This window comes from Poromitra crassiceps (assembly GCF_964638095.1).
Source record: "Poromitra crassiceps genome assembly, chromosome: 8".
In the NCBI taxonomy this organism is placed as follows: Eukaryota; Metazoa; Chordata; class Actinopteri; order Beryciformes; family Melamphaidae; genus Poromitra; species Poromitra crassiceps.
In genome coordinates, this window is record NC_139629.1 from 25,026,623 (window position 1) to 25,034,617 (window position 7,995).

The window sequence follows — 7,995 nt, forward strand, 5'->3', positions numbered from 1 at the left end:
AGAAGGTGAGGACACTTTCCACAGTGGCTCTGTAGAAGTGAGCCATCGCCTCCCCAGACACACCAAACTTCTTGAGCTGCCTCAGAAAGTGAAGCCTCTGGTGGGCTTTGCTCACAATGTTACAAGTGTTGACTTCCCATTTCAGGGAGCGGCATATGGTGGTGCCCAGAAATTTCAAGCTGTCAACCCTGTCGACGGGCTGGTCACAAATGACCAGAGAGGGGGGCACTGAGCCGCTTTTGCGGAAATCAATAATCATTTCCTTGGTCTTATCTAAATTTAAGACAAGATTGTTTAAAGTGCACCAGTTGACTAGGGCTGCCACTTCGGCCCTGTAGGCAGATTCATCACCATTTTTAATATACCCGACCACCGTAGTGTCGTCCGCGTACTTAAAAAACGAAACAAATTGAGAGTGGGAAATAAAATCGTTGGTATAAAGTGCAAAGAGAAGGGCTGAAAGAACGCAACCCTGAGGGGCCCCGGTGTTGAGTCATAGTTCGAGAGAGCATGTTGCCTATTTTAACTACTTGCTTCCTGTTAGACAGGAAGTCGAGAATCCAAAGGCATAGAGAGTGATTGATCCCTAGAGCCATAAGTTTATCAAATAGTTTGGAGGGCACGATCGTGTTAAACGCAGAGCTAAAATCGATAAATAAAACTCTAACGTAAGTGGCGGGGGCCTCCAGGTGCTGTAGGATGCTGTGGAGACACAGAGACACAGCATCCTCGACAGACCTGTTGGCACGATAAGCGAACTGGAAGCTGTCCATTTCAACATTGGACAGGTGATCACAGACAATACGCTCAAATACCTTCATCACAACAGAAGTCAAGGCTACAGAGCGTGCTGTGTCTGAAACACCTGTACACAGCGTTATAGTGAACACCGCGGATGCAGTGCGGAGCCAGAAAGTAGTGCCAATAAATAGCACGGTCTGATCAACAGCAAGACTGCGGTTTTATTGTTGAAATGAGATGTCATAGCACATGCATGCTTTCTTTAGGAGTAAAACTTGATAACTCTGTCACCCTAGAGTGTCCTCCGGGACTCGGTTTTTCTCCACTCAGATCAAGCTAGAGCTCCGCCTACGGGAATCATGGATCAGCAAGTCAGCTCCCCAGACACTCTACAGCTGGTATGGAGTTCATAAAACATTATGTCCAATAATCCGCACTCTCCCTTTAATGCCTAGTCTAGTAAGTCCCTTATTTACCCTCAATCTTCGACTCCGGCACGAAATCTTTGCGGCTGTCCCCTTCCCCTCTAGCCCAGGTTGGCTGAAGTGGAAGGTCCGGCGTACAGTCTCATACCACGTTTTACAGGCAGCTGAAAAACAATTAAAGTAGTATGTTATAAATACAAAATTGTTTCAGAATTGTGCCATGGAAGACTGTCCTTTGTCTTAGTCTCACTCTCTGGTACGATACAGCTCCATAACATCACATTTCCATATAAGCATATAAAATATACAGATATCTACAGACACACTAGAGCAGTGGTTCCGTGTATGTGTGTGCGTATGAGAGAGAAGTACACTTAGGTTTAATCCTTGTAAAGGGTATGTGGTTCGCACGCAGCCTAGTAGAGCCCACACACAGAGATAACTAAATTATGCGAACATGGGTTAATGAGTTAAAAGTAATCATGACCCAGCTGATTGTTTTGCTATTTATTTGTGCGTTCATAAATTTAATAAAAAATGGTTGGAGCATCATCTGAACTGTCAGATGAACAGAAATTCAGTTTCAGTGCGTTCAGAGCCAGTGTTACGAGCTAGATCTCACCAGAAAAACAAGCAACCAGGTGTTCAACCTACTCCAGCCCGCTACTCCAGCTCAGGCATCTGAGGAAGGCAGGGAGAAGGGTCTCAGACGGGCTGGAGCTTAACCTGGTTGGTTGTTTCTCTGGCAAGATCTGGCAACACTGGTCAGAGCAAGGGGACAGAGGCAGTCTGTCTTGTTTTATTTTCATTCTTTCTCTGTTGGTAGTTGCAGTGGTAGAAGGAGCTTTTAATTCTTATATAATGCTGGATGGTTTAATGAATAATAATGCATCATATTTTATTCGTTATATTTTCTGACTGTGGAAAATCGGTCACGCTCTGTCCAGAGTGCTCTGATATGAGATAGTTGTGATTTTTTGATGTGAAGTAGTATGAGGTACTTGCCGATAGTCAGTGTAGCTACATGCAGTATGCAGCTGGCGCTGCTCCGGTTTGGAGGAATGGAGACCGGCCACGTCAGGCAAGTAGAGCTGTCTGCGGAGTGTGAACAGGCTCATGAGAAAAAACATTGAAAAGATTAGATGTAAGATAAAGTTTCCAGTCAGTTCATTGCACTTAAAAGAGCACAGTGCAGGTTGGAGACCACTTCACATTAATATGTGAGAGGGGTATGAAGCAATAGGATTATCTTGTTTTGTTTTTCCCACACATAGCTGCATCTAAACTGGTTTTTGTAAAGCAGCTGGCACGCGCTCAATAAAAAGCCATCTGGGCAGATAACACCAGTGACATCACTCAGCCAGCCTGGCTGCTGTACAGCAAAAACAACAACAAAGAAACAAAGAAACTGCTGTACAGCTGCAGCCTGGCTTGGTGAATGAAGTCATAAGTGTTATCTGCCCAGATAGCATCATATTAAACATGCATTAGGTACATTATGATAACAGATAAACAATAATATGACAAAAATATGAACTTACCATAGCCTATTGGCAAGGAGGTGCAGAGGGGACACTGCTATGAGATATTCTGTAAAAAAAGAGGAAAATTGTGAAGCATTCATTGAAGTTCTCCTTTAAGTGTGACGTGGTACTGTAGTAGATTTCCTCTGGAGATATAGAGTAGATATGATAAATGCCTTAGATCAATATCAGTTTGAAGGTGGACAATGAAATAGCCTATCTGATATCAGTCAGTTGTTCCCTCCTGACCACAGCTACAGAAAAACATGCTGTATTATTGGTTTACCTCCGCTGATAAACGAGGGCCATTTCCCCCCACGCGCGTCACATAACACTCACCAAGTCCAGAAACTCCGCTCTAAATATGCTATTTCCAAAGGTTGCTGCTCTGCATAACTTAAGGAAAAGGTTACCACAAATTATTTACAGCTAGAAAGCAGTTAGAGCCTGTTAAGATTGCTCTGTCCAGCACTTATTTAGCTCAGTGGTCCAGCAGCTAACGCTAACTAGCGCGGTTAGCTTAACGTTAGCGAGTGGTTTTTTGGAGTTAAATACACAATCCCTGGATGTTTCATTTCGGGTAAAGGGGTTTCAATTAGTTTCTATAAGTTTACGCCACCTCTGTATATTAAGTGCTTTTGTGGGGCTGTTTGATCACAAGCCACAGACTGTAAATGTAAAAGTTTGTCTGCCAAGCGGCCGGTAGGCCGCGCTACGAGCTAAATGCTAACGAAACTCGCTAACACAAACAACAAACATATCCACTGCATCATCGCCAGCTTTGATTTAACGTAATGCCAGCTTAGAGGTTTCCCCTCCTCTCGGAACCTGTGTGGGACATGGATTGCAAATTACAGTAGCTTTTTGATCATTCTGAAACTGAAAAACAACAGACTGGCAGCAGCCATGTTTGGTCGCAGCTGTGATGTCACGTGTGCGACAACAAATGCGACAACAAAGGCTCCGCTTCAAAATATAATCTAATCTAATGTTAAATCCTAGAATCCTCCTTAAATCATTATTTAATGTATATTCTTACCGAAAGCTTGGTATTGCGTTCCTGTGGGCTGTCCGTGTCGATATCAGCCATGGTTAGCAGGCATCGATAGGCAGCAGAGCAGCAAACCAACATCTCCTCCTTCCGCGATCACGTTACGAGCTCTCGCGAGACCCATCTGGATTGCTCTGGGAGACCATGTGAAGGTCCCATAACGTGATGACGTTACAAAGAAGCATAGCTTCAAATCCTGTGAAAGTGCTTGAATTTTACTCTTCAAAAGCTGTATGGACCCTGTACCTTATTGTTCTTGCTTTGTTCTTATATTAACTGAACCTTACATTATAAACTTATTTCAGAAGAAGGTGAATGCATTCTTCTGTAATTGCTTGCCTTGTCATAATTTCATTTTTCAGAATGACCTTGTATTATACTACTGTGCATTTTATAAATAAAAACAGTTTAACTTGACTTTGAAAGTTGAATGTTGAACTTTTAAAGTGTATGGTGCGGGTTAAAATTAATTAATTTACATTTTGGGCTCAAGATCTCTCTCTCTCTCTAACTCTCTCATCCTGAGGTGTTAAAGCCCCTCATCCTGGACCAGGATAGGGGAGGGGGGGTGTTGTGATTTGCATCACAACATGCCCATTGACATATAAAAGCCTCCCACAGTAGGGGGCTGGGGGGGGGGTAATCTATTGAGGTATATGTGGTAATAAGTGGGATTATTCTGTGCTAGCTGCAAAGTGCCAGAAAGTGCTGCATAGCTAACGTTTTGCAGTTCTGCATTGGCCCGCATAACAGGCTTTTCATGCAGTGAACACCCTGACACTGCAAGTAAAATGCATTTTCAAACCTAAAGTAATTAATCTCTAAAACCAGTCTAGCCAGATCCGTCAAGAAACCAGGTATTTATTTTATAGGCTACTATTCAAAGCAGACCTTCAAAACAGGAAACCCAGAGATATTACTCTTGGGGTTGATAGGATTTTCTCACAGGGCTTTCTGAGGAGAAAGATAATTATTGCCTCAAATATCAGATTAAGACGAGATGAAAAAAGTTGTGCTATAAAAACAATCTAACTGTGTTAGTTTTGCTAAGAAGTTTTGATGGAGAAAAATTTGTTAAAACATTGTTAATTTACCCTTTTACCGAAATCATGTTGTAGCGGCACGCTGAGCTGCATGCAGGCTGAAGCCTTGTCAGTCTGCTTGTCACGCACCAGGAGCTTGTCAAGTAATCACCGTCCCATTGGCTCACGTGAGCGGCCAATCCCGGCGCTTGACTGCTGCGTAGGCGGGCACAGGGCGTGGTTATTGCCTATCTTATGTGGGGTTAGAAATCACGCATCCCGGAGACCACTGCACGCACCTGTAAGAGCTCCCCGAACCCGAATCCCGACATATTTCTGGTAAGAGGCTATCTGTGTTCTGTTATTGATTAATTTTTTCAAAGATACAAGGCTTGTATCTTTGACTTTAATATATTTTGTGCTGTCTATTTCAAATAGCCTGTTTTCACTTCCAGAAATGCGTAATGATGCGGTGCTATACAGTGCGTGCGTGCGTGCGTGCGTGTGTGTGTGTGTGTGTGTGTGTGTGTGTGTGTGTGTCCGTGCGTCCGTGCGTGCGTGGTGTGTGTGTGTGTGTGGGCGCGCGCATGGTGGGTGTGTGTGTGTGTTTGTGTGTGTGTGTGTGTGTGTGTGTGTGTGTGTGTGTGTGTGTGTGTGTGTATGTGTGTGATGCAGAGTGATTTCACACAGTGTAGTACTGCCAGGAAGCTTGACCTCGGAAATGTAACCAAACTGCTATGTGAACGTCAGAAACCCTCATTAGTGTTTTGCTTGCACCTGTGTTTACCCTGCCTTTTCGACACAAAATGGCCCCCGTGAGAAGGGTCTATTGCCTTGGTCAGGGCCACTGACAGGGGTAATAGCCTAACCCTAACACATTGATCGCCTCAATGTTAATCCACCTGCCGAAATCCTGTGTTGGAGGGTTCAGTGTAGTTCCACCTTGCAGCCACACAGGGTCGGTAGATGTTCAGTTTCTGCCTCTTCCTGTGCAGTCCGGCCGTTAGGGCTGCCGGTGTGAAGCAAAGATCGGTAACACTTCATAATACTGTAACACAAAAAATGGGTAGTTACTGAGGAACGAGTAAGGAACGAACCATTAGTTCATGAATAGTTAATGATTAGTTAATGAGTAGTTGATAGGTAGTTCCTTAATGGTAGTTACTTAAGAACTGACCATTAGTTACCATGTTAACGAACCAGTAAGTAATGATTACTTCCCTAATTTTTTTTTTTTTATATGTTTTCATTCACTAGTTCATTAATAGTTAATGGGTAGTTCCTTAAAGATCCTTAATGGTAGTTACTTAAGAACTGACCATTAGTTCCCATGGTAGTTACTAAAGAACGGACCATTAGTTACCATGTTAACGAACCAGTAAGTAATGATTACTTCCCTAATTTTTTTTTCATTTGTTTTCATTCACTAGTTCATTAATAGTTAATGGGTAGTTCCTTAAAGATCCTTAATGGTAGTTACTTAAGAACTGACCATTAGTTCCCATGGTAGTTACTAAAGAACTGACCATTAGTTACCATGTTAACGAACCAGTAAGTAATGATTACTTCCCTAAATTTTTTTTTTTTTAATATTTCACTAGTTCATGAACAGGTAGTTCCTTAAGAACTGACTATTAGTTACCATGTTCGTGAGCATGACTCCACCAAATACTTACCAGTTGTTCATGAGTACTCATCGTTACTTCATGATTACCTTACCATTACTTACCATGTTAGTGCATCATTACTTCCTGCTTACTTTACCATTAGTTCCCATGTTTGTGCCCCCTCAAGTGAAGCAGTACATCTTACTGAGTAGTTACTAAGGAATACACCATTACTTCCTGCTTACTTTACCATTACTTAACATGTTTGTGCCCCCTCAAGTAAAGCAGTACATCTTCCTGAGTTGTTACTAAGGGATACACCATTACTTCCTGCTTACTTTACCATTAGTTCCCATGTTTGTGCCCCCTCAAGTGAAGCAGTACATCTTACTGAGTAGTTACTAAGGGATACACCATTACTTCCTGCTTACTTTACCATTAGTTCCCATGTTTGTGCCCCCTCAAGTGAAGCAGTACATCTTACTGAGTAGTTACTAAGGAATACACCATTACTTCCTGCTTACTTTACCATTAGTTCCCATGTTTGTGCCCCCTCAAGTGAAGCAGTACATCTTCCTGAGTTGTTCCTAAGGAATATACCATTACTTCCTGCTTACTTTACTAGTGAAGACGAATTTATTCAAGTATGCAAATTTAAAAAGTGTAGCTCCTCCCACTTTAGTAAAGTACCCTACCCCACTTAGGAGATTGAGGTACCCCACTAAAACCACGCCCCCGAGGCTCTACGACCTTCAGGGGCGGAGTTACCTTTTTTGGCTCCACCCACCCCCGCCGGAAGCCAGGGAAAGGGGGCGGAGCCTATTTTTCACATTCAAACTCCTTGGGGGCGTGGCTACAGTTCTAGCCTACTTTGGTTAGGCCACGCCCACCGGAAGTGCGATATGTAAACCCTACCAAAAAAAGTGTTTTTTTTACTAAGTGTTTGAGCCAAGAACTAGTGAAATATTTAAAAAAAAAAAATTTAGGGTAGTAAAATGGGTAGTTACTGAGGAACGAGTAAGGAACGAACCATTAGTTCATGAATAGTTAATGATTAGTTAATGAGTAGTTGATAGGTAGTTCCTTAATGGTAGTTACTTAAGAACTGACCATTAGTTACCATGTTAACGAACCAGTAAGTAATGATTACTTCCCTAAAATTTTTTTTTTTTTATATTTCACTAGTTCTTGGCTCAAACACTTAGTAAAAAAAACACTTTTTTTGGTAGGGTTTACATATCGCACTTCCGGTGGGCGTGGCCTAACCAAAGTAGGCTAGAACTGTAGCCACGCCCCCAAGGAGTTCGAATGTGAAAAAATAGGCTCCGCCCCCTTTCCCTGGCTTCCGGCGGGGGTGGGTGGAGCCAAAAAAGGTAACTCCGCCCCTGAAGGTCGTAGAGCCTCGGGGGCGTGGTTTTAGTGGGGTACCTCGATCTCCTAAGTGGGGTAGGGTACTTTACTAAAGTGGGAGGAGCTACACTTTTTTAATTTGCATACTTGAATAAATTCGTCTTCACTAGTAAAGTAAGCAGGAAGTAATGGTATATTCCTTAGGAACAACTCAGGAAGATGTACTGCTTCACTTGAGGGGGCACAAACATGGGAACTAATGGTAAAGTAAGCAGG

General features: G+C 42.8%; 1 long non-coding RNA gene across 1 annotated transcript; it reads right to left on the minus strand.

Annotated features, from left to right (window-relative positions):
* Positions 1-1,198: 1,198 nt before the first annotated feature.
* LOC310781847 lies at positions 1,199-3,865 on the minus strand. The gene is made up of 4 exons (XR_014552983.1): positions 3,729-3,865; positions 2,708-2,756; positions 2,172-2,279; positions 1,199-1,330 (listed from the first exon to the last, which is right to left on the minus strand). It is a non-coding gene; the product is annotated as an uncharacterized lncRNA (long non-coding RNA).
* Positions 3,866-7,995: the final 4,130 nt, after the last annotated feature.